Source organism: Arvicola amphibius, chromosome 12, assembly GCF_903992535.2.
Source record: "Arvicola amphibius chromosome 12, mArvAmp1.2, whole genome shotgun sequence".
Classification (NCBI taxonomy): Eukaryota; Metazoa; Chordata; class Mammalia; order Rodentia; family Cricetidae; genus Arvicola; species Arvicola amphibius.
The window spans coordinates 134940495-134967925 of NC_052058.2; the positions used below are offsets into that span (position 1 = coordinate 134940495).

Genomic DNA, 27431 nt, shown 5'->3' on the forward strand with positions numbered 1-27431 from the left:
ACATCTCATGGGCACATTTCCATTTTCCCAGCATGAGGAATGTGTCTTCCAGAGAGGAGTAGAAGAAGATAACAGAAGCTCAGGAGATTGTGCTCTGACCACAGCTCCGTCTCAGGCAGGAGACCCAGCACCAGGAAAGGACAGCAACCCCTCTGCCCATTACCGCTGCAGTGTGGGACATTTCCTCTGGGGTTTCATTGAGGGGAGGGTAATATGGAAATGTCAACTTGAATGTGTGTGCATTCAAGTTACAGAATCCCCACCCATCTGTCGTTTCCAAGTGGACTCTGTTTGAAGAAGGTAGGACTTCAAAAGCAACCCTCAATCAACTTAGTTTTTAACATTACTAGATCAGGATAATCTCTCCGTATCAGGGCTGCCCAGTTCCAATACTACCAACACTTGGAGCCTGTCAATCTCATCATTGTCAAGGAATGTCTGTGAATCCCCTCAGTGACGTGCCTCTAGGAATGTCTGTGAATCCCCTCAGTGACGTGCCTCTAGGAATGTCTGTGAATCCCCTCAGTGACGTGCCTCTAGGAATGTCTGTGGAAAAGGGAAAGCAAGTTGAGTAGCAGCGTTCTTCTCCCTTGACTCCCTGACTGTGGCCGTGACATGTCTCCCTCATGCTTCTGCCACTTTCTCCATGATGAAACTCTCAAATTGTGAGGCAACACACATTCTCCCTTCTGCCAAGTTATTATAGCAATGAGAAGAATAATAAAGAAGATTGGTATGGTATTATTACATTTATTCTTTCTGCAACAACAAATGGGAAAGTAAAGCAAAGGGAGACAGTTGGTCTGGGCCTAGAACTTGATGGTCTAGTCCATCATGGCGGGGAAAGGATGACAGGCAAGAGGAGCATGAGGAAGTTGGTTGCTCTACATCCACTCTCAGGAAACAAGACTAGATGAACGCCCACACTTCACTCTGTTTCACCCTTAATAACAATTTAGGACCTTGGTGCATGGAACAGTACCATCCACATTTAGGGTAGGACCCTGCTCTTCAGGTAAACTGTTCTGCAAATGTTGTCATGGCCACCCTGTCTCTAACTCCTGTTAGACTGTCAACCTGACCATGTGACCCTTACACATTTGGATTCCAGCCTTGGACCATCAAAGAAAAACACAGGCTGAGTCTCAGAGGAGAGTAAATAAATACCTTCACTATCCAGTAATCTAACATAGCCCACATTTAATTAAATGATAATGAACATGTAAAAAATTGAATCCAACTTAACCTTTTGTCCAATTTACATTAAAATTCTCTGCCAGATGATATATAAAGATGCTCCAATGTGTACATTCATCCACAGTATGCTGTGCACATCTAATGTGTACATGTAGATGCCTGATATCACATAAAATTTCAAAACCTATGTGTGCAGTATGAAAAGATAAAGTACTATCTTCAACAGACTTGAACATTCCACCAAATAATGCTCTTCAAAATATCTGACCTCATAATTAAATAAAAGTCAAGTTATAAGGAAAATATGAATGCTGTGCATTGTGATATAAGGTGGTAAATCAAATATACAGTGATTCCATTTAGCATGGATAAAGTCGGCACTTCAAAAGAAAAAGTTGGCGTGTACGTGAAGTCTGTGCACATCACTATCTCCATCCATGATACACAGTAGAGAAAAGGGTATGCTGTACCTCACAGCACCACACAGGACACACGTGCCTGGAGAGAAGCCAAGACAGGAACTCCTAGCTGTCACCTCCAGAACAATGGGCTGCAGAGCGCAGGCCCTTCTGCATCCACAGACTCTTTAGCTCATGGCTGAATTAGTCAGCCATGTAAATTTTCTGCAAGCAAACACTACCCATAGCCTAGTAGAAGCTTAAAGCTTGAGTGGCAAAGACAGAAAACTGGCGGGCAGCTTGAGGAGCACAGCCACCTGAAGTCAGGACGTAAGCAGCAGTGAAACTGGACACTGGCCAAACCAGTGCCACAAGTCATCCTGAGAAAGATTAATGCAGGCGCTCCTGAACCCTGAGGTCAAGATCAGTGATGAGATTACAGCCTTGGACCATCAAATCAAAAGAAGACATGGATACAAGTAGAAGTGCTAAAATAGGAAAGAAATAACATTTCACAACTGAGAATTCATAGATAAAAGATACTCAGAGAATGTTGTTTAGAGGAACTAAGGGTCGAAGAGTATTAAAATGTCAATTAAAATCGGCCATTTATGAGTTAAAGATGAAGGCTGTCTCGGAGTCACATGATAGCCCTGAAAATATCAGGTGTATAACTGTGGGAGATCAATAGTCAAATCAAATAAACTAAAAGGAGAAACTGAAAATAAAGACATGGGGCTCAATAAAATAGTGTTTTCAGCCAGGTGTGGTGGGGACCTATGATATTCACTGTGATAGTCCCGGCCACTTGAGAGACAACGGCGCATTGATGACCCGAAGAGCGACCTAGGCTACACAACAAGTCTGAGAGCAGCCTTGGCTGCATAGAATAATCTCATCTTAAAATAATAATGAAACAGGCAAGGCAATAAGATAAAATAGCAAGGTAAAACAAAATCAAAATGAAAGCCTTACTTAAATATTGAAAGTCGTCACACTGGATTAAAATCCAAATGTATAAAATTTGTTAAAGATACCCAAAAGTAAACACGCCGAAGAAAAATACGTACCAAGAGTATTTTAACTAATGAAAGCTTCATGCTTCTTTTTATTACTGATAAATAGCAAGCGATTCTAAATCACACATAACCAATAAGGTAGACTCAAAAGTAAATGAAATGTAAACAGCTAGACCAACGGGGCCGAGGAGACAATTCCACAGTCAGTTTACAAAGCTGACTGTGCAATCTCAAGAAGCATGGTGTAAGCAAAAGTAATTTGAATGAACAAGAACACAGGACTGGCAAACTAGTGCAGGGGCCTGGGAAAGGCGCTTGACCCCAGCGCTGACAGCCTGAGCTTCATCGCAAGGACCCACGTGATAGAAGGAGGTAAGCAACACCCCCTCCCACCCCCTCCCCCACCCCCGCTGTCCTCTGACCTCCGCATGCTCAGGACAGCACTGGATATAAACGTAACCTTGTAAAAATGCAAACGTGATTGATGTGCATGGGGAAGTCTGAAGGATGCTGCCAAGGTGAGCTGAAGAGAAACGTGCAGCCTTCCACAGAAATACTGAGCAAGCTAAAGCGTGAACATGGAAAGGCCAGCGTCAAGAGGTTAACAAGGTGACTTTGCCTACTCATAGCAAACACTATTCTTTTGTTAACAGTGCTACGGCCTTGAATAATCAGTTTAAAAAAAAAAAAAACAGAAGCAAAAACCAGGTATCAAGTACAAATGTAGAACACTCCCCTTAAAGAATTATGCAAACCCAGCACACAAGCAGAGCCGCTGTTGCACACTTGGCCGTATGGCAGGAGCGTGCGTATCATGTGCACATGCAGAGCCGCTGTCGCACGTGTTTAGCTCTATGATTCGGAACATCCATATCATGACCCAGTGCACTAAAAGTTGCCTACTACAAGGTTTTAAGTGTTGCCAAGTTAGTAATTCTTTCAAGGCACTGAAGAATTATGCAGATGGAGTTTCCAAAATATATTAATAATTGCTTAAACTGTTAAAAAGCCCTGAGTCAGAACTTTCAGTAGCTTCCTGAAACTGTATACTCAAGACAAAATGGCATATTTGCTTATTTCATAAAAAATTAGAAGACCACTTTGCTTTTGAAGAAAGAAGCCATGTTTACGAGATAAAAGCCAGAACTCTATAGCACTATGATCCTTCTTAGACACTTTGCACACATCAATTCATACTTTTAGATTCAGGCGCCAAATTAATGTGACAGGTCCCTTTTCCTGTACCTATTGCTTAAGTTCTCCAAAACAGAAAATCTAAGACACCCTTGGTGTCTGGCACAAAAAGAGGGTCAGTCTGGGAAGAAGGTCATCTTCCTCTCAAGTGGAAACCAAACCAGGCCAAACCCTTTGTTTAGTGATTCAAGTAAAAACAGCAGTGAAAAGAAAATCATGAGTTGCACGTCATTCTTCATGCTGATATGTAGACTAAACGCACGTTCTGCTGTCTCCTTCAGTATATGTCTGCCATTCCAAGTACAGTGTATTCAAAAAGGAGAAAGCAGGTTGACTCAGAAGTGTTTTGCTTTGTATTTTTTTCCAATTCTTCTTGGCTTTCAATGTTGAAATAAATTTAAATCTTGTTTATGGATAAAATTTCTGTATTGAAAGTTATTCTTGTTTATTAGTTTTGTTTAAAAAGTGCTTAGTAGTAACTAAGCTTTTTAAAATAAATGCAAACATTTACCATTAAAAAAGAGCTAACAAGGAACAACTTAGGTCTTTAAAGATAAGGAATAGTAACAATTACAAGAGGAGAAAATAATTAAAAACAAACTCATAGTTGGTAGTTTTACTAAGACCAACTACAGGGAAACCGGTAAAAGAAATAAGTGGTGGGAAAACCCACAGAGTATGGGGGTATCAGCAAGAAACGGGTCTCACTAAAGATGAGAAATGAGTATGTGGTAAATAACTAGACACCCTTCCAAAACGTCAGATGGAAACCTACTTATCACCGCTGAAGCTCCCTCACACACACACACACACATACAGACAGACACACACACATACAGAGTCACACAGACACACATACAAACACATACACGGACACACACAGAGTCTCACATACACGCAGTCACACAGATACACATATACAGACACACACATACACATACAGACACACACCCATACAGACACACACACAGAGTCACACACACAGATAAACACACACAGAGTCACACACATACAGACACACACAAACAGACACATGCACACATACAGACACACACAGACACACACACATATACACACATACAGACACATGCACACATACAAACATACACAGGGACACAAACATACAGACACACGCACACAGTCTCATACACACACATACAGACACATACAGACATACACAGAGGTACACACACAGTCACACACACACATACAGACATACACACAGTTACACACACACACACACACACACACACACGCATACACCAGCAGTCACTACATAATAGAACAGCAACACCCCTACTAGACACCACAAGCTAACAAATAAAAAAAAACCCAGAGACAGGAATGGGTTTCTTCTTTCAGAATTGTTAGCCAGTAAGATCCTAAAATATCACCAAACACTGCAGGCTGTTGCCAGTGTGCTCAGTAAGCCTCCAGAACATGATTGTAAGACCCTATTGTTGAAGGATGTGAAGACACCATGCACTACCATCCCTGAACATGGAGCTATTACCCCAATTATCATCTGGACACCTCTTCCATACTAGCCAGCTCTCATAGCCCTGGAAGGTGCCATGCATCCTGTTGCAGGAAGAAAGTAAGCATCGATCTTACCCAGCTGTAAACCCTACAAACCACCCTGACGACAAGCCTTCAAAACATGCTCTCTGGTGCAAGAGTGGCATAAACATCTTGGGAGTAACTGTGACTTTCTGATGGAATTTAAGTCCCGCTCCGCAAGAGGAAACCAATACCAGGCCCAGTTACTAAGCTAAGAAGCAGTGACTAGGCAGGTCATAAGACCTAAGGAGGAACCTACTACCACTCCTGCTAAATAATCATAATATTAAATTTACTCCTAATGACATATCGCTATGCCCATAGTTTAATGCTTCTCTCCACTTTCTTCAGAGAAGCTTCTACGTGCAGTAGATAAGGATCAACACAAAGACCCCAAACTGGAGAAGGTACAGAGCAAGAGCCTGCAGAATTATCAGTCCTACCTAAATGCAACACCTATATTGCACCCCTTCTTCCCAGGGCTCAGGGATAGCTTTGAAAGAGGGGGTGTAAGGGTTGCAACAATCCAGACAGTAAATGAATACAGGGAAACCATGTCCTCTAGACACAAGGCAGTAGTCATACTTGTCATACTGAGAGCTGTTATGGTTGCACATGTGAACTGGGGGCTGTTATGGTTGTACATGTGACCTGGGAACTGTTATGATTGTACATGTGACCTGGGAGCAGTTACGGTTGTACATGTGACCTGGGAGCAGTTACGGTTGTACGTGTGAACTGGAAACTGTTATGGTTGTACATGTGACCTGGGAACAGTTACGGTTGTACATGTGAACTGGGAACTGTTATGGTTGTACATGTGAATTGGGAGCAGTTATGGTTGTACATGTGAACTGGGGGCTGTTATGGTTGTACATGTGAACTGGGGGCTGTTGTTGTTGTACGTGTGAACTGGAGCTGTTATGGTTGTATGTGTGAACTAGAGTTTTTATGGTTGTACATGTGACCTGGGAACTGTTATGGTTGTACATGTGACCTGGGAGCAGTTAATGGTTGTACATGTGGTATCCAGTTAGTATCTTTTTTTCCCTTGGAGATGGGGTTTCACTATGTAAAAGCCTTGGTTGTCCTGGAACTAGCTTTTGTAGGCCAGGCTGTCCTCAAACTCACAGAGATCCACCTGCCTCCGCCTCCCAAGTGCTGGGGTTAAAAACATGCACCACCACTGCCCTGCCTCCAGTTAATATCTTGTTAAAGATTTTTAAACTTGTGTTCATAAGATCTGTTGCTCTGAGTTTCTTCCTCCCATAATGCCTATGCCCAAAAAGTTACAAAGTGAAGTTTCCTCTTGAAATGGTTTTATGGGATTAGAATCGGTTCTCACTTAGGTCTGAGAAAATTCTACAGAGGGATCAACTGTGTCTGAACTTTTCCAGATGGGAACACTGACATTATTAATTCAGCTTCTCTGATTGATGTAATAGTATTCAGAATTTCTATTGCAACTGAAGTCAGCTAGGGTGTTCTATTTCAAGACAGCAGGTTCATTTCATGTAAATGGGTGAACTGATTGCTGTAAAGGTATTAATAAATTCTCGTTGTTACTTTAAAGTCTGTAGTGTCTGGGTTATAGCTCCAGTTTCTTGTTGATGTTGGCAGTCTGTGTCCTCTGATTTCTTGGTGAGGGACTCGGTTTCTAGCTGATGTTCTATGCGGTCCTCTTGCCGTTTTGTCGGCGCTGATCTTTGTTAGTTTTTCTCTTTCTGTGTAGTTGCCTTTGCTCTTTTCTCAGAATCCTCGTAAAGCAGAGCATCAGATGACTTTAGAGTTTCCTTGTTTCACGTATTTCATCTACAATGTTCCCTTTCAGCTAGCCTTGGCTCTATCAAAAAAAAATTATTATATGAGGTGGTTCAAATTCTTATTTTTTTTTCTCCTGCTCTGAGGTCTATCTCCCATGTACATAGTCCTGTGGTCATCCGGAGGCTTGAGTGGCTCAGATTTCAGTCAGACTCTCCAGGCTGGCTAGCTAGCACACGTCCACCATTCCTGAGCTGGCCAGTCACCTGTTCAGCTAGCCTGCGACAATCCCACACATCCAGGAACTGAGTGAAACTTGGGCAAATCCTGAATAGTACTGGTTGAGCCTTCTGGCTCTCTTGTGTCAAATACTCTGCCCATCCATCCCACAGGGAACACGGTCTGGTCCTCTAGACAGAGTGCTGGCAGTCAATGTCACCATGACACTCCATGATAGAGGCCTGCCCTGGGAAAGTCAAGCCACCCATGAGAGGGCTGCTCAGTATTTCTCTCACCGCCCCCCGGACATGCACTCACTTCTGTTCATTGTTCGAACTCCGTGCTCCTTTCGTTTCCTGTTCTAATCAGAGGGAGGAATGGACATTAGAGGGTTTCCAGTGGTCAACAGAATTGGAGTTGGCCACCCTTGCTGCTTGTGAAATACAGATAGTAACAACCCAGGTCTACACTTAGAAATAGAGAGAACACACTTCCCCTGTGCCCATCTTCCTCCTCACTGGTGGACCCACATCTCATGAGCACCCCAGGAGTGGGTGAGAACAGAGGCAGGGTCTCTTGGAAGCTGGAACCCTCTACAAAGTAAGAGAGAGCAGCATGGACTCTCAAAGGACGGGAAAGGGGACAGTCCTCAGAGCCTGCTCTCACAGGCTATGCTGGAATAAAGGTACGGCAATGCTGATACTCAAGACGTCAAGCAGAAAGCAATGCCTTTGGGCTTCGTTTTCTATTATTTTCCCTTGCTGAGTTTTTTTTCTTTTCATAATTTGTGCCACATTTTAAAATCTGACCTAAGAAAAATAATCCAAATTTTAATCACTCAAACATAAAATATTCTTACGTCTTTAACAGTTGATGCATTTATTTATTTTTATAAACATTCTGAATACATTATAATCGCAATCGTTTTAAATAGACTTGAATTAAAGTGCTATTTTGGGAGCAACGTCGTGGCAAACTTATAAAAGGAGAAAGACTGATAAAGAGCTCATTGTAAGCCATGTTTGCCACCACGTCCAAAAATAAAACTGCCCGTGTATTAATTGTCCCCAGGATTATGCATGTGTCTCCTCATGGAGATCATTGGCGATCTTCCTTCCAAGAAAGCTTTTTCATAGTGACTGAGGTTCAAGAGAGAGTCACAGCCAAGCGTCATCATGTTCCTGTGTCTGCAAGAAAGCCAGGAGGCCACTCTGAGAGTCTAGTGTGAGCCTCTTGTGACGTTCTTTCTGGCCAAAATCAGCAAGCTTTGGGGTCATCTGTAAATTAATCGCCCATCCTGTCTACTTTATATCCCATAAAAGAAAACCATGGAGCCACATGGACGAAAAGCAAAATGGAGCAAAATTTAAGATCTCTCTGTATTTTTGTAATAATCAACTCTTATTAGTTTTTACTTCTGCTTTGATTTTGTTTCTCTTTGTTTGGTTTTCTTTTTTTAAATGGGAGTAGGGTTTTGTTTAGTTGGGTTTTTCTTGTTTTTATTATTAATTATTATTTGTTATTTCCCTCAAAGGTAGGAAAAAGCATCACGGCTGTGACGGTACCCATGGAGATCAGTGAGGCTTCAGACCTCACCTCCCATTTCCCCGGCTCCCCTAGAAAGGTAAACGCCAGCACTGCTGCTCACTAGGGTTCAGATTAGTCTATGAAAGGGAAGATGCCTCCAGGCTTTGTTGACTCCGGTAAGACCGTGATTTCCTTCAGGTCGGAACATGGCTAAGTGTTACCTCTGGCTCTGGGTAGAAATGGCAGTCTAAGATACAGAAAGCCTTCTAAAGCTATTATTCCCTCCTTTGAAGAGTTAACCCACTGGGCAGGAGTTCCAGCCTTCACAAGCAAGCTGGGTCTTTTGAAGACATGCTAAGGGGTAGGAAGGAATGGTTCGTCCCTTCATGAAGTCACCCAGAATTCCTTGCTCCAGACTGCCACTCACAGAGCTCCTACCAAGTAGCACCACAGCCTACCAGTTTCCTGTGTAACTAAGAAAAGCACAACCTTGCCTTTTCTTCCTACTTTCTTCCCTTAGACAGTGCCCAAAGTCTCAGCATGCTGTTCTGGGCACTCTGCTCCCTCAGTTTCGCTGAAGCTACCCACCCTCCCCTTTGGGTTATACAGCCGCTTGCCTGCCTAAAACTAACATGCCTTTCTCTCGTCTTCCTTCTCCCAGCAGCCACCACGGTGGCTAATTGAAATCTAATTGTCCTTTCTAGTCCATTTTTAAATTATCCTATGAACTGAACTAAGAGCCAGAAAGAAGGAAGTTCAGATTCCTCAGTGACAGGTATTTCTGGATCTATAAACGTCAATGTGCAGAGACACTCTCAGCTCTCACCAACACCCCAGTGACAGCTGTTCTGTTAGTCTGTGTAACCACCATGTGATTTCTCCGGTGACCTTAAAGCTTCCCAAGACATGTAATAGAATAAGAATTGCAGAACTTCTCTCAGTAACTATACATACGCACTCAGGCACGCACACATACGTATGTGTACACACACATGCCCAAACGCTAGGAGCCAGGGAAAGCCTAGCAGATCACAGCAGAGGCTACTTTGAAATTTGGCATGACTTATCAACTATTAATACAATTATTACATTCAGCCTATAAATTGGAGCCTTTACGTGGCCTATTAGCTATACGATTATTGATTGCAAAGGCAAAGAATACAGAACTGCCCAGGAAACAGGCAGCCACCAAAACCTTTCAACAGCGGCAGGAGCTATCACTATTTTTTTTTGCTTTATTCTGTGTTTGAAATTGTGATTAAAAGAGATAAATAAAAACCATACGACAAGAGGCTTTCTCTCTGAGAACCTCTCTCCACACAACAAATGACTATTGCATTCTCGGACACACAGCTGAATTAATAAGAATACGCATTTTATAAATAGATGGCTGTCATAATTCTGCATCTCATACGACTCAGCCTCCTCTGCATCCTTCCTTCTTTGTCGTTATTTATGGAGCACATGCTCCATGGCTCACACTGTGAGGCGGGCTGGGATTCAACAACAGCAGCCTTACTGGTCCTTCCAGAGCTTAAATCCTGGTGAAGGCCAACACGAAGAAAGACTTGCACGTATGTACAGGCACACACATGTATAGTAGAGCATCATTATCATGCAGAACCCACAGTAAGCTGCTGGACGATCATGGAGTGCTTGAGGAAGCCAGCAAGAAGACACGGAGCTCTTTCCATGGAGAGATGACGGAGGGCCTCCCTGAGGATGGGCATGGAGCAGACGCTGGAGGGCAAGCTAGCCCCTAGAATGCTGGGGAGGAGCCCCCCATCTAGAGGTGACAGGACAAGTGCACACCCACCCAACAAGAGGCCACTGCGTGCAGTGGGAGCGGTGTCAATAGGAGTGAGCAGGAGCTGCAGCTAGTTTGTGTGCAGCTATCGAGGTCATAGCTGAGACTCGGGTGTTACTCCACATATGGCTAGAACAATGTGCTACTGCCCGTGGTACAGAAACTTATGATTCTTGCCTCCCCAGTGCCAGAAAGGACGGATGGTGCCCATGGCAGTACAGGAGGATTTCTGCTGCTCGGATGGCTTCCCCCAAAAGGGACGGCTAGCTTTTCAGGATCATAGACGAAAGGGTGAACTCGGGACTCTCGAAGCACAAGCCTTTCAAGAAGTCATTTACTCAGCTTGCTCTCCAGCAAGCCTGGAATAGCGCTGACTCTCAGGTCATGCTAAGATTTCCAGACAAAGGAAAATTTAAATATGTCTCTGTAAATTTGTAAAGGTTCACTTAAAGCATGTATTATTTAATATGCATGGGTATGTGTGAGCCACTGTGCTAAAGCAGAGGTCAGATAATAACCAACGGGAGCCCATTCTCTCCTTTTGCCATGGAGTGGAAGGATAGAACTAAGGCCCTCCAGCGTGGTGGCAAGTGCTTTACCCACTGAACCTGCTCTCTGGCCCTGTTCCTGAAAACCATTTCAAGCTAACGATTAAGAGAAGACACATAGTAGTTATAGTCTCGAGACTAGGAGAATAGATGCAAAGAAATTTTACCAATGTCTTACTCAGATCAGTTTCTGAGAAGATAAAATGTCCACGTCAAAATCAAATGGCACAGAGGGAAAGAAAAATAACCAACGGATAACTTCATGAAACTTCCAGTCCAGACCAAAGTCCAACACCCCTTTCTCCTACATCGACTCTGACAAAGAGCAAGAAGCAACGAGAGGAGTACTCTGAAAGCGGAAAGGAATCCAAACTGGTTTGGGATACCAGGATAGATGAGGAACACAGCTGAAAGAGGTCTGCCAGACCTCCAATAAAAAGCAGCATTTCCCAATCAGTTTTGACAAGAGAAGGAATCCCATGACCAGGCATGCCTGGAGTCTCAGTCCTCTTTGACACTGGATGGATAAAGATAGATGACTGATAAATAGATAGATAGATAGATAGATAGATAGATAGATAGATAGATAGATAGATAGATGATAGATAGAGAGATTGATAAGCACATAATAGATACATACATACATATATACATACATACATGATAGATAGTTACATGATAAATAATAATAGATGATAGATAGATAGAGAGAGAGAGAAGATAGATAGATAGATGATAGATTGATTGATAGATAGATGATAGATGGATAGATTGATAGATAGATGATAGATAATAGATAAATGATAGATAGATAGATAGATAGATAGATAGATAGATAGATAGATAGAGACAGACAGATAGATAGATGATGGATAGATAGATAGATACATAGATAGATAGATAGATAGATAGATAGATAGATAGATAGATAGATAGAGAGAGAGAGAGACAGACAGACAGACAGACAGACAGATAGATAGATGATGGATAGATAGATAGATACATAGATAGATAGATAGATAGATAGATAGATAGATAGATAGATAGATTATAGATAGATAGATAGCTGGATGATAGAGTATACAAATTCTTAGAACTTTACATTTTTTCTCAATATGTAACTGAGGTGACCGTGGGAAGAACCAGTGGTTACATTCAGTGCACCGGGGTCCATTCAATATAAGCCACTTAAAGCAAGTCTCTAAAAATGGGAGTCGTAGAGGAAGAACCCTGGGGGCCTGTGAGACTCATTCTTCCAATCTGGGATTCCCGCCATTGGAGTCCGGAAAGGGTGACCGAACTGGAAAAGAGCCGAAAGGGTGGCTTAAGAATAAACGTTTAAATGCACCAACTTTGACGAAAACCACAAACTCTTAAGTGGCCGAGTGAACTGCAGGAAAATGATGATATAACAAACCAAAGAAAGTCACCAAGACGCATCCTACACATGTAAAAACTGAACTCAAAACTCTCTGGAAAGAGCCAGAGATGCTTCTCTATTACCGACAGGAAAATACAAATTCAAGCGGCAGTTTCTCATGGGAAACTGCTAGGACAAAGGGAAAAGCTGCAGTGTTTCTCAAGTGTCGGAAGCAATAAAGCCGTTCCTTTAGGGATGAAAGAAAACTAACGACCTTAGAGTAGACCTTCCCCTACCGGCTAATGGAAGGTCTGCTGGGTTGAAATGTCAGGTACCGCTTGGCCATCTGTGGCTCCAAAGCCTTAATATCATCACACAGAAAAGAGTAGACAAACATCACAACAGCCCTGTTCAGAGACACCTCAGCACTTCAGGAGGATTTGGGGGTCTATGACAACGAAGGTCTGACCCACCCCAGAAATAAACAGAAGATATGAAGCTGAGGTGGTGGCTGAGCTAAGAAGCACGTGGCATTAGGGAAGAAAGTCTATGGGCAATTCGGACTTACTTGACAGTCTCCTATAGAAGCCAAGCCAGGGAGCCTTGGCGCCTCTCCCCTTGCCTGCTTTACTCTCTGTTACAGGACACACTTGGAGCATCTTCCCCATAGCTCATGTGTTGGAAACCAAATCCATATGGTGACTGAACTCAATGGTGAGTGTTTGAAATACTTAGGACAAGATAAGGTCATGAGAGTAGGGCCCTCTTGATGACATCAGCATCACATGAACCAGGAGAGACTGAAATCAACACACGGGCTCTGTCTTTCCAGATGCCCTCTGCCATGCCACAACGTACTAAGAACTCCCTCACAGGTATCAGGGCCGTGTTCTTGGGCTCCCAGGCTTCAGAACTGTGTGCCAGATAAAGTTCTGTTCTTTATAAATTATTTGGTTTCAGCTGTTTTGCTTTATCAGCAGAAGATGGAGCCGGACAATAAAGAGAGCAAACGTTTTCTTCTATGGCTGTAATTGAATTGGCATCACTATATCATATAGCATTTGACAAGATTTATATGACTCAGACTGGGGACAAGTAACTTTCTCCAAAAAAAAGGGGGGAGGCATAAATTTCAACAATCCCAAGTGGAGACCTGGTCTGGGGAACCTTCTATGTGTCCCTCAGTCCTGCCTCCAGCTTAGTTTTGTTCCCCAGCTTCTGGCCTGCCCCCACCTCTCCTTGCGACCTAGGTCAGTCAGGTTGGTTTGTCTTCTGAGAGCCGGTGAGTGTGGGAGACATAGGTAGGAGAAAACAGATGAAAGCAGGGGTCAGCACAGCCCGTGCCAGGTGGGCTGCTCTTTCTTCCAGCAGCCTCCTTCATGGGACAAGGCCAGGTCACCCCCACAAGAACAGCTCCCATTCAAGCCTGGGAAGCTATAGCCTCTGTGGCAATGACTTCCAAGTTTTCTGGACAACTCAACATACCCATTCCCCCTGACCCCAAACTCTGACTTTAGGCATATAGTTTTTTTTTTCCCTGCTGAAACCCTGTCTAACAAGAGGAGTCTTTAGTTACCCAGAACTGGGGATTAGCTCATGATAGAATATTTGCCAAGCATGTATACGGCCCTGGGTTCTAGGTTCAATTCCCATCATCACACATAGACACCACACACACACACACACACACACACACCACATACACACAACCCCCACACACCACACACATACCACATACACACACACACACACACACACAGAGATAGAGAGAGAGAGAGAGAGAGAGAGAGAGAGATGCATAGTCTGCAGAGCTCTTCCAGGTGAGTAAAAATAGGAAATCATCTAAATAACAAAGGACAGGAGAAAGTTGGCAATAGCACACCCAAACAGCCAACACTGTGAACACTTTTAGGATGATATACAGTCATATAGAGAAGTAATCATAGGAACAATATTGAAGGATATGTACTACTTGGGAATAATTTCACTAGAAAATCATATGTGTGTATGATTCTAATTTGGTTTTAAATTACCATATATGCACAAAATAGGAACCCTCTACATCAAAATGTTAAGAAGGGTATTCAATTATGAATTATTTTGCTTGTGAAACTGAATTTTGTAATTTGTTAAAATTCTGAAAAACAATTTTTCAAGTTCCTGAGTGTTGTAACACTGAAGGAAAACCCTTTTATAATCACAATTGCCCACCCCCCACCACCACCATAGGGGTTGGAGCTGACCTGGGCTCAGAACCAATACAGCCAGTCTGGGTAAAGTCCTGAGGTGAAGTGGTAGATGACATCGTAAGTGAGTAGCCATCTGAATCCTAGACTTAACACCGCAAGGAACAGCAGAACACGGCTGCTGAACTCTGCTCTTCTGCAAGGTAAGGGAAGCCAAGCCCACCTGGGATGCTGTGCAGTCAGTAGGTTCTGCCCAGTGAGCCAGGCTTCCAATGTTGAGCAGAGTGCACACCCAGAGTCGGAGAATGGGGGTGTGTGTGTGTCCCAGGGCCACTCTTCAATTGTTCACCTTCAAGGTTCAGTCTTAAAATGGAAAGATTCCGCTAAACATTCCCCGTCATTTCCCCTCCATCAGAAATCCTTCTGCCTTGGAGAAGGTAGAGATTCTCCTGTTTCCTGATCCGGGTTAGGTGGCCTGTCTTAGCGCGCAGAGTGGGAGAAGCCCCACTGACCAATCTCTTCCAAGCAAAGAATATCGTCAAATTTTGAAGTCAGGAAAGAAGAAACTGTTTTTTTTCTATGTTTTAGCAAAAAGCAGATTCTGAAGAAAATTAAAGCCTGTGTAATGCTTCTTTTTATGTGGTATAAATGATTTCATAACTGCAGAATGTTAAAGTGTATCATTGATTTGATTTACTCAACATATCATGCTTGGAGAATCTCATTAAACGGAACTTATTCAGACCATAATTATCTCTAGAATAATTTTATTTTTGAGTGTTTTTCTTCTTCCCAAATTTAAATATGAATGAATGGATTTTAAGAAATTTAGGACCCTAGGTTCTCACTCCACACTGTCTTAGGAAGAGCCTCTAAGGAAAAAAAGCCCAACTAAGTCCGGATTTTAGAAGCTAGATGTAACAAAGTAGCAAGAGAGGGTGGTCGGACCTCTTCCAGTCATGCTTTAAGCCCGCATGCAGGTGTACCTGAAACTACCCCATCCATGGGGCACCCAGTTTCCTCCACTGATTAGCAACGGAGTCTCTAGCTTCCCTAAAACATTAACGCTTCTCTGTATGAAAGCTTAATCTAAATAAATAACTGGACAAACATTACCACCTCTTTCCAGGCCACTTAATAAATTGGTCTCCTTCTCTTTGTTTTTTTTTTAAAGAAACAAAGGTGTGTGTTTGTGTGTGTGTGTGTGTGTGTGCGTGCGTGTGTGTGTGTGTGTGTGTCTGGTCATCTGCAGAGACTCACAACTATAATACTTCTTTACAGTTGAGAGCACTCAGAGGTCACCCTAGTAGAGGAGCCATTGAGGCTAGGGCCTCTTGGGTGACTTTTAAGCAAGAAGAAATCAAAAAAGAAACAGAGAGAGCATCTCTACACTGACACTGTCAGGGAGAACGCATGGCAATGTCTGCTCTCCTACCCTCCTCCCTCTTCCTGAACTGTGAAGCCTGATTGGTAAACTGAGTCACAATGAGCTGGTATTATTAACCGCAAGGCGAAATTCTCCAGAGTCTCTCTTCCTAAAACGCCATGCTCCCCACCGCTGGGAAGGAACCACACATCCTGCACCCAGACCCCTGTGTAAGCACGGAGGTCATTTAGGAGTCGGTCACTTCTTTCTTTGTGTATTAGCTGTCCTCTCCTACTACCTGAATGGTGACCTCAGGTTCCATGTGCTTCCCCAACAGGTCCCATTGTCCTGGTTACAAAAGGAGCCTGGCTCAGAAAACTACCCTGGGAGACTGAAGTGCGGAGTCAGAAAGTCTCTAGTCCCGTCTACTCTGTAAGGGGCACTTTCCCAAGAGATTTCCCCAAGACGCCGGCCCTCCTACCCCATTACTACCACCCCATCCTTCCAGGACAGAACGGGTGGGTGGATAGAGAAGCCCTTAGAGACTGAGATGGCTCAGGCGAGCTCTGCGTGGAAGTCTGGGTCACGACTCTAACTCTGGAAAAATCGTTTGCATCTCGCCACTCTGTTCCGCTCTCTTGTTATTTGGAATTAATCTTTAATGTTGGCAGAGTGCTTCTTACATATCAGAACTATCTTCTCATCCAGGAAGTAGTCCGCATGAATATTTCATGGGCTAGCCCTTGTAAAACTTTTCTTTTCTTCATTAAAACAACACGGAACACAGAAATTCCTCCATGTGCTAGAACTGGGTCTCAACTTTTTAACAAGAATAGTCTTCAGAAATGATGAGTGTGGTTCGGTGGCCATTAGCAAAAAAAAAAAAAAAAAAAAAAAAACCATTAAAATTTAACATGACACATTCAGACAAGCTTAAACCCTCACCCTTCCCTCCCATTGCACATCAGCGTGACACCAACTTAGCGTGTAGTTCCCATGAGGCGCGGAGTCTTGAAAAAGATAAGCCTGTTGGGACAACACCAAGCGCAATGATTCATACTGTGAATGGAGTAGAAATTGAACTGGCTGGATATTTTAGAGCAAAAAGACCCCAAGGCAAAGTCCTAGAGCACTCATAGTAGTCAACAAGGCCAACGAGTTTCGTACTCTGATCTCTTACCTGGTTCCTAAATGATTTTAGGGTTCCCTCTTCTAATGGAGAAGTGTTAAGAATAGGAAAAACTGCCAGTTGGGCCAGGTCACCCTCTCAGCTAAAGGGCCATCCCTAGGAAGGTGGCTCACCTTAAGCCATGCTCAAGAGTTAAGTAGAATCGCTCTTTAGTGAGAGAATGTGCTTCTTTCTTCGCAGGATCACCGCCTCTAGTGCGGTAGCCTGACTGGCCACGGGGCAGCAGGACATCCGGGCTGCAGCCTTGCAGCAGTGGATCCGGGCCTCAGCCTTGCAGCAGGGCATCCGGGATGCAGCCTTGCAGTGGGGCATCCAGGCCGCAGCCTTGCAACCTTTAAATCTGACTAGTTTTCCTCAGAAAGGTTTAACTTTTCCTACTCTTCAATTTATCTCCTTTCTGGGTGCGCTTTCCACACTGGACATTGACAACTCAACATTCTGGCCTTCCTTCTCTTTCCCTGTAAAGCTCCCTTCCCCAGCATGCGGCAGCTTGCGTACTTTCCAATCTTCCTTTTAAATTGCCCCTGAGGTTTGTTCCGTTGAGTCCACTCTTAAATTCTTTCATCAGTGAAACTAAGAACCCTCCAGGGGGACTCCAAGTCCCCCTGTGTTGTCACGTCTCAGGATTGATCCTGAAGGAAAACAGGTGCGAGGCTGTTGCTGCAGGCCCAGGTGAGCAGCAGAGTCTAGTCTGCAATAATAGGCATGGCCTTGAGGAAGACGCCCGGAAGACAAAGATACAAGCCTGTACTGATTGGTGCTGTCTGGACAGAGAGGCGGATCGTTCAACCACATCGGGATATAAGGAGAGTCAACCCAGAAAAGACGTTTCGGCTCTAGATGCAGCCCTATCAGGACATTTCGGGTGACTCAGCTGTGGAGGTCACAGGGACTGAGTGATGAGAATGGAGGTCCTGAAGCAGCCCAAGCCCCAGCTCCTAGAGAAGGTGCAGTTCAGTCCCACCTGGAGCAGTTTAGGGGGTGGGGATGGGTTGAGGCAGGTCAGGACGCATACAAGAAGTTCCTTGCTGATTTCCACTTTCTGGTAAGTGATATTCAGGTCTCTTTTTGAATTTATTTATTTTTAATTAAAAATTTCCACCTCCCTCCTCTCCTCTCATTTCTTTTCCCCCTCCCTCTCCAGTCCAAAGAGCAGTAAAGGTTCCCTGCCCTGTGGGAAGTCCAAGGACCTCCCCCCTCCAGCCAGGTCTAGGAAGGTGAGCATCCAAACAGACTAGGCTCCCACAAAGCCAGTACATGCAGTAGGATCAAAACCCAGTGCCATTGTCCTTGGCTTCTCAGTCAGCCCTCCTTGTCAGCCACATTCAGAGAGTCTGGTTTGATCACATGCTATATCAGTCCCAGTTTAGCTAGCCTTGGTGAGCGCCCAGTAGATCAGCCCCACCGTCTCAGTGGGTGGGTGCACCCCTCGTGGTCCTGACTTTCTTGCTCATGTTCTCCCTCCTTTTGCTCCTCATTTGGACCTTGGGAGCTTGGTCCAGTGCTCCAATATGGGTCTCTGTCTCTAGCTTCATTCATGGCCAGATGAAGGTTCTATGGTGATATGCAAGATATTCATCAGTATGGCTATAGGATAGGGCCAGTTCAGGCTCCCTCTCCTCGGCTATGCTGGAGGTGCATTGTCCTTGCTTGTCCCATCCTCCTGTTATTGACTTTTCCCTTTCCAAATAGTGACCTTTCTGCTCTCGTGTGTGTGTGTGTGTGTGTGTGTGTGTGTGTGTGTGTGTGTGTGCAGGGTACATGTGCCATTGTGTGCAAGTCAGAGGACAGACACTGCCCACCCCCAGCTGTTTCTGACACCTCTCACTGACCTGAAACACACCAAGCAGGCCAGAGCTGCCTTTATCTGCCCCCTAGTGCTAGGACTGGAAGTGTATGTTGTTACCACATCGGGCTTTTTATTTTTAATGGGTTCTGAGGATTGAGCTTAGACCCTCATGTTTACACAACAAGCACTTTACCAACTGCACTAGTGCCCCCAGCCTGTGGTTTTGTTTTGACTATAGCCATGCTGATTGGAATGAGATAGAATGTTAATGGAGTGTTTGATTTAGATTTTCATAATACCTAATAGAGTAAATTTTTTCATATGTAAATATATATATACATATATATTTGCCATGTGCCTACTCATTTTGTTTGTTCATTTATTGATTGGCTTGTTTGTTTGAGAATGGAACTTAAATCTTTGTGTGCTCTATAGATTTTAGATCTTAATTTTAGAAAGAGAAGGAAAGGGCAAGGAGTTGGGTATGTGGGAAGTTGGGTATGTGGGAAGATCATGAGGTGTTAGGGGCATGATCAGAATATATTGTATGAAATTCTTTTCAAGAAAAATGCTAAGAGAACAGAAACACTTCTTTATGTTTCAGAGGTTAAGAAAACATGGAGGGTCAGGCAGCGAAATGTCATGCTTAAGGGGGACGGCAGGGAGGAGTTCCTTCCATCCTCAACCGTGGTGCAGAGGAAGACTGAGAGCCCACACATTAGAATAAGCTAAACGCGTTTTAAGTCAGAAACCAAAGACTGAATAGTAAGTAAGGGGCAAGAAAAACCTCAGGGGTGACTTACAGAATACGATTTCTCAGAAATAAACAATAAATTCATGAGATGCCAAAGGAAAAACAGAAATAAATGAAAACATAATTCTTGTCACTGAAGAAAAGTTTTAAAATAATTGAGGAAATTAAATGATTAAAATAAACTGAAGAGCCGAACACGCAGCAGAAATGGGAGCAACTATATGAAGGAGCCGTGTGGAGGGAAACAGAAGAGAGGAATGGCGCCATTACTGAGCTAGAATATTGGACACATGTTCAAGTAAAATTATTGAGATTTCAAAGAAGTAAATAAAACCGTGGCCTTCTGCAAAAACAGAATAACAGTGATATTCAACTTTCAATATTAACAACATAAAACAGGACAGCCCAGAGGAAGTCAATAGCCAGCGAGAAACTGAGGATCTCAGCACCACAGCCTTCGGGGAAATGAGCACAGTATCTGACCATTTATCTTCCCCGTGGCTCTTTCTCTACACAGAGCCAGTGGCACCTGGAACAATTCGCCCTAAGTTCTAATAACAGAATTAAAACCACAGATTAACACAAATCCAATAATTTTCGGCAGTTTCCAAACCCCCCCTTCTTTCAATAGATAGGTCATCTGAACAGAAAACAAACAGAGAAATCTAAGAATTAAATAAAAACTTACACTAAAATGGACATAGCTGTTAGAGAGGGCACAAGATTCCTTGTTCTCAGAGATAAGCACCAGGGAAAACAGGGATGCTAAACATGCTGGGTTGTTCACTTAGTGGAGGAGCCGGATCCCTGCTTTCTGTAGTTAGTAGCCTGGGGCCCCGTGCTTTCCGTAGGACCAGGCTGCAGACTATTGTGTTCATCCCAGACTCTTCCTCCCTAGACCTTTATCTTGAGCACTGTTTCTTACTCAATAAAACCCAACTTTATGGAAGACTTCACCTGTACTTTACAACAGCATAAGCAACTCTTGTCAGTAGAGCCAGGCCATACCTGATTCCCAGAGATTCTTTTCTTTATCTCATTCTCCTTAGACCCTTAGCTTGAGCATTGCTTCTGAGTCAACAGAACCCATCTTAACAGAAGAGGCCATAGGGACTTTGTAAAAAGTTTCAGTGAAAACATGTTTTACACTCTGTTGGGCATGCAGAGTTGAACAAATAATCATCAGGGAACATCTTCCCCAAATTGTACTGGGTTTAAATATGCCAAAAATAAACTGTCAGACTCTACAAGTCTGAACCAACACCAGCTATTGAGTCTCGTTGGACCAGATTTCCTTATTGCCTCATGCAGATGTCACTGGGCCAGCCCTGGTATTTGAAGACATTCCCCGCACTTAACAGATATCGACAGGATATTTCACCGAAATATCACAGGACATACATTCTACTCGACAGCACCCGGAAATGTCCTAATACAGGTCACATGCTAGGACAACACACGCACACACACACACACACACACACACACACACACACGCGCGCGCGCATACAAACAAACCTTAAAAATACAGCAATTTTTAAAATTTTTTTAAACTAAATCCATGTATGCTATTTATGTATGATGCTTATGCAGTGAAACTTAAAACTCATAGAAAAATCTCTAGTAAATATACAAACTCATGGAAATCAAATAAGTCATTACCGAAGGATGACTAAGTTTAAAAATAAAATAAAAATATTTCTGGAACTAAATGAAAATGAAAGCGCAATGCAAGAAATCCTTTGGGGATGTGAAAAAGTGGCTCTAAGAGCGACGTTCATAGCTCCAAGTTCCTATACTTAAAAAATCATGAAGGTCACAAATAAATGACTTAATTATGCAACTCAAAAATTTGGAGAAACAAGAACAAACAAAGCTTAGTAGACAGAAAGAAATAATAAAACAGAAAGCAATTAATACAAACATAGAAAGAAACACCAAAAAAAAAAAAACAATGCGTCTAAGAGCTGGTTCTTTGAAACTATAACAACATCAACAGCTCCTTGGCCCAGCCAAACAAAAGAAAGATAGAAATGGACCAGTTTAACAGAAGCAGAGATGAGCAAGGAAACATTACAGCAGACACCAAAGAAATTTTGAAAATTATAAAAGAATACTTTAAACATCTGAACTCAGAGGGACACACATGGAGGGTCCCAGGATGGAAATTAGTTAAGATCTCCTGGGTAAACTGGGGAGGGGGTGGAAGGGAGGAGATGGGGGATGGGAACGTGAGGGATCTAGAAGACTGAGCTGGGGGAAAGACAGAGTGGGAGAGCAATGAAATAGATGTCTTGGTAGAGAAAATCATTATGAGTTAAGGGAGAACTCTGGTGTTAGAGAGATTCTCAGGAATCCACAAGGATGACCTCAACTAAGACTCCTAGCAATAGTGAAGAGGGTGTCTGAAAGGGCCTTCCCTTTGATTAGATTAGTGACTACCCTAATTGTCATCATAGAACCTACGTCCAGTAACTGATAAAAGCAGATGCAGTGATCAACAGCCAAGCACTGGTCTGAGCTTCTGGAGTTCAGCTGAAGAGAGAGAGGAGGGATCATATGAGCAAGAGGGGTCAAGATCATGATGGGGAAAACCACAGAGACAGCTGACCTGAGCTAGTGGGAGCTCAAGGACTATGGACTGACAGCTGGGGACCTGCATGGGACCAAACTAGACCCTCTGAATGTGGGTGACAGTTATGTGACTTGATCTGTTTGGAGGGGCTGGCAGTGGCATCAGGACCTACCCCAGGTACATAAACTGGCTTTTTGAAGCCCATTCCCTATGGTGGGATACCTTGCTCAGCCTTGATACACAGGGCAGGGACTTGGTCCTGCTTCAAGTTGATATGCCAGACCTTGTTGACTCCCCAAGGAAGGCCTTACCCACTCTGAGGAGTGGATGGGAGGGTTGGAAGGAAGGAGATGGGGAGGACAGGCGAGGGGAGGGAGAGGAAACTGGGACTGGTATGTAAAATGAAAAGTAAAATTTTTAATAAAAAAAATTATGAACTCCATCCAGGCAGTGCACACCTTTAACCCCAGCAATTGGAGGCAGAGGCAGGTGAATTTCTGAGTTCGAGGTCAGCCTGGTCTATTGAAAGAGTTCCAGGACAGCCAGAGCTACACAGAGAAACCCTGTCTCAAAAAAACAAAACAAACAAGCCAAAATCTGAATTCCACTCTGTTGGGAAAATCTAAAAGAAATGAACAAATTCTTGATTCATCCAAACTACTGACATTAAACCAAGAAAAAAACCAACAACCTAAACGAACCTATAACAAAGGAAGAGACAGAACCAGCAGTAAGAAGCCTCCCAGCTGGGAATCCCAGGATTCAGAGCAGAACTCTACCAAACTTTCAAGGAAGAATTACAACCAATACTTCTTAAGTTATTCAGAATAGAAATACAACAATCACTTCCAAACTTGTTCTATGAAGCCAGTAATAATTCTAATACATAAACCAGGTAAAGATACCACTACAATGACCACAGATAAAAAATATTTAATAAAATACGAGCAAACTGAATACAAGGATATATCAATTTGATCATCTACCATGACTTTATCTTAGAAAAGTAGGGATGGTTCAACATACATAAGTCATTTATATTTACCATGTAAATGAACTTAAAAACAAAAAAAATCACATGGTCATCTCAATAGATGAAAAAAATCCTTTGACAAAAATCTAACATGCCTTCATGATAAAAGTCTTACAGAGAGCTGGGCAGTGGTGGCATATGCTTTTAATCCCAGCACTTGAGAGGCAGAGGCAGGTGGATCTCTATGAGTTTGAGACCAGAGAAAGTTTCAGGACAGGCTTCAAAGCTACAGAGAAACCCTGTCTCAGAAAAAAAAAAAAAAGCTTAGAGAAAGTAGGGCTGGAGAGAACATAAGTCAACATATTAAAGGCTACATATGACAAACTCACAGCCAACATTAAACTAAATGAAGAAAACCCCAAAGTAATTCCATTAAAGTCAGGAGTGAGACAGGATTCTCCCCTTCTTTTCACTACAGTGCTGGAAGCACTAATTGAAGTAATAAGACAAGAGAAGGAAATTAAAGGGGTACAAATAAGGAAAGGAGAAGTCACACTAAATATGATATTATACATAAGGTATCCCAAAAATTCCACCAGGAAACATCTAGAACCTACCAATAACTTAAAATAAATGGCAGGGTACAGAATCAACATACAAAAATCCATAGAGTTTATATATGCTGACAAAAAACACACTAAGAAAGATGTCATGAACACACCCCCACTTATAATATCATCAAAAACAATAAACTGTTTTTTGAAATAAACCTCTCAGAGAGTGAAAACCTTCTATAATGAAAATTTCAAATCTCTCTAGGAAGAGATTGAGAAGACACTAGGAAATGGAAAGACACCCTGTGTTCAAGGTAGAATTAATTGGTATTAATTAGAATTAATTAGTTGGTAGAATAATACTGTGAAAATGATCATTAAACTAAATGCAATTTACAGAGTCAATGGAACCCTGATCCAAATAGTGACTATTCTTCACGGAAGTTGAAAAAAATCATAAAATTCATAAGGAACCAGAAAAGAACACAGATAACTGAAGCAATCCTGAGCAAAATAATACTACTGGAGGGATTGCAACTCCAGAATTAAAAACATACCACAGAGCTACAGTAACAAAAACAGTATGACACTGGAGCAAAAGTAGACTTGTAGACCAATAGAAAAAAAGACTCAAACACAGCATGCCTGATTAAAACATCTGGTATTCGGCAAGGAGACCAAAAGCATATAGAGAAAAAAGAAGACATTTTCATCAAATGGGACTGTGAAAATGGGTGTCCACATGCGGAAGAATGAAATTAGACCTTTATCTACCAAGCTACACAAAAAAATATCACCAAGTGGATCAAAGACCTCACTTTGAAACCCGAAATGCTACATTGGTAGGAGAAAGCATAAGCAGTGCCCTACAAGGTACAGGTGTAGAGCAAAGCTTCCTAGCAGGGCTCCATTTGCCCCAGGAATTGAAAGCAATATTCGACAGGTGAGACCTCACAAAAAGGCTTCTGCGCAAGAAACAATCAATCAAGCGAAAAGGACTCCCCCACAATGGGAGAGAATTTTTACTTGTTATCTCTCAATCAGATAGTTAATATCTAAAGTATACAAAGAAGAAAAGGAGTACAGCACCAATGAACAAGATCGATCAAGTATCTGTGGCGTGGGCTGTGTGTCCTGTGGGCATATGACAAAGGGTGTCTGACTGGGTCATATGGGAGGTTTACTTTTAATCTTTGAGAATTTTCCATACTGATTTCTGGAAGGGCTGCACCAGTTTGCAGTCCCCCTAACACCGAATGAGGGTTCCCCTTCCCCCACAGTCTTGCGTTTGTTTTCGGTTGTTTTGTTGCTCCTAGCCATTCTGACTGTTATGAGATGAAATTTCAAAGTTGCTTTAGTTTTCATTTCCCTAATTAATAAGGATAATGAATTAAGAGTTTTTTTTAAGTCAATTTATTTCTTTTACTGAGAAATTTAGACTCAGTCTTAGTTAAGGTTTCTATTGCTGTAAAGACACACCACGACCACACAACTCTTATAAAGGAAAACGTTCAGTTGGGGTAGCTTATATTTTCAGAGGTTTAGTCCAAGATCAACATGGTGTGTCATAGTGGCAAGCAGGAAGGCATGGTGCTAGAGAAATAGCTAAGTATTCTACATCTTGACTTGCAGGCAACCAGAAGTGGTTTGAAATACTGAGCATATATGAGACCTCAAAGCCCGCCTCCATATATATGAGTAGAACAAGGGAGATTGGGAGAGAAGGGAACATAGGAGGGGCGGGGTGGAAGAAAGGGAAAGGAGAAAGTGATATAATTGTATTCTAACTAAAACGTATTTAAAAATAAGTAAATAATCATATGATCATCTCTATAGATGCAGAGAAGACTTTTTGGCATAACCCAACCTATACAAAAAAGTATAAAGAAGCCGGGTGGCGGTGGCACGCGCATTTAATCCCAGCACTTGGGAGGCAGAGGCAGGCGAATCTCTGTGAGTTCAGAGCCAGCCTGGTCTACAAGAGCTAGTTCCGGGACAGGCACCAAAAGCTACAGAGAAACCCTGCCTCGAAAATAAAAAAAAAAAAAGGCTATAAGGAACATATCTTATGATACATATGTCACGCCTCCAGCCAAATCTCAAAGCATTTCCAGTAAAATCGGGAGTGAGGCAAGTGTGTGCAATGTCTCCATTCTCCTTCAGTAGAATCCTGGAAGTCCTAATTTTAGGAGCAAGAAGAAGTCAATCAAAAAGATTCAAATCTTAATGAAAGAAGATCAAGCATTCTATCTGTGGTTGAAGTGATTATAACCCTAAGAAGCCCTAAAGAAACTGTATCCAGCCATAAAGAAAAACTAAATCATGCTATTTGCAAGGAAATGGATGGAACTGGAAATTACTCTCTTAAGTGAGGTTACCCAAACTCGAAAGAATAAATGCCACATTTTCTTCTCATATGTGGATCCGAGCTTCTAATTTTTATGTCTGTGTATTTATGTGGGTATGGAAGCAGATAAAAATAAAAAGAAGAAGCAGCAGAAGAGGTTTTAAAGTGAGGGGTTATAGTATTGACACATAAGATATAAAAAGTGTAAAGGGGAATTCTGGGGTTGAAACCGTTTAACCAAGGTAGGAACAGGAGATAGGAAAGGAGGTAGTTGAAGAGAAGATCCATCAAAACTAAGTATAAAAAAAAGCCAAATGGAAACCTGCTACTTTGTAGATTAATTTTAAAAAATAAAGAGTTTAACCAGCAGTACCCTTAATGGATGAATAAAACCATTCCCAGATGCTGTAAGGTTATTAATGGACGTCCCATTGCCAAGACTGGGAGAGATGGCTCCCTGTGAATTGTCAGTGAGGGTGGCCTCTGAGGCTCCTGCAGCAATCCAGGCAGCTACCCCTGCCACTGGCTACCCATCAGGACTAGATGGTAAGACCCTACTGCTGAATCTACCTCCTACTCTGGAAGCAGAATCTAGAGAAACAAAGTCAGACATGAACTAGAAACTCTTCTCCCTATGTGATGGTTTGAATGAGAATAGCTTCACAGGTTCATATATTTAAATGTTTGGTCCTCAGTTGGTAGGACTGTTTGGGCAAAATCAGGTGTGATCATGTGGGGAGTAGGTGCAGCCTTTTTGGAGGAGCCGTGTTCCTGGCAATGAACTGGGAGGTTGTCATCAGTAGTCTGACTTAGTTGCAACCCTTGTCTATGGCACCATCAACAGGCCAGGCAAAGTGCGCCCGCTGAAGTGGCAATGGCAAATTTGTCTTGGCTAACTATTTTCTTTCTGATTGGATTGCAGACTTGCTCCTCATCTGTTTCTGTAAACCTTGTCAAGAAGCTTGTGCTGCGGAGGAACCAAGCCCTCCAGAGAAGGCTGCAGCGATTGTACTGCTAACTGGATGTGAGGTGCTTGATAAACTGCCTTTGACATATGTGCACTGATGCTTGTTGATTAGCATTACAGACAGCTTTGATCAGAGTATAT

General features: G+C 42.7%; 1 protein-coding gene across 7 annotated transcripts in view; it reads right to left on the minus strand.

Annotated features, from left to right (window-relative positions):
• Oca2 (OCA2 melanosomal transmembrane protein) overlaps positions 1–27431 on the minus strand; it is a 246729-nt gene that overhangs the window by 79420 nt on the left and 139878 nt on the right. The window lies entirely within an intron of this gene.